The sequence below is a fragment of the Alligator sinensis genome, unplaced genomic scaffold, assembly GCF_000455745.1.
Source record: "Alligator sinensis unplaced genomic scaffold, ASM45574v1 scaffold1164_1, whole genome shotgun sequence".
In the NCBI taxonomy this organism is placed as follows: domain Eukaryota; kingdom Metazoa; phylum Chordata; order Crocodylia; family Alligatoridae; genus Alligator; species Alligator sinensis.
The window spans coordinates 1,297,511-1,297,983 of NW_005842225.1; the positions used below are offsets into that span (position 1 = coordinate 1,297,511).

Here is a 473-nt window from a genome sequence, read left to right on the forward strand (position 1 = left end):
CGCCGCCCCCGCCGGCGGCCAGGGCCCGCGGACGGAGCGGCCCAGGCTTCCCGCGGCTCGGGGCAAGGGGGTGCGAGCCCAGCGGCTGTGGCTCCGGCTCCAGCTCCGGCTCCTCCCAGAAGCAAACCGGCTGGGCAAGTTTCCCTGCCAGAAACGCCAAGCGGCCGGCCGGGCCTTTGCAGGCGCCGACCCGAGTGCCCTGGTCGCGATGGCAACTCCCCACCTGGTGCAGGAGGGGCTGGGGCTGGGGCTGGGGCTGGAGCTGGGACAGGGGCTGCTGCCCAGCCAGGTAGTGCATGAGGCTTGGGGTCCAGGCCCGGTAAGTGTGGCAGGATAGGGCCATAGGTGGCTTGTCCAGGGAGTGGGAGCAGGGTTGACTCCCCACCACTGCATGCACTCCCGGGGGGGAGGCATGTGCCTCCCAGATCTGTCTGTGGGGTGAGGGAAGCTGCAGGCTGGCCACTGCACACTCA

General features: G+C 71.0%; 1 protein-coding gene across 1 annotated transcript in view; it reads right to left on the bottom strand.

The window, feature by feature from the left end:
• ERN2 (endoplasmic reticulum to nucleus signaling 2) overlaps positions 1 to 473 on the bottom strand; it is a 15,823-nt gene that overhangs the window by 14,046 nt on the left and 1,304 nt on the right. The gene's annotated exons all lie outside the window — the stretch shown is intronic.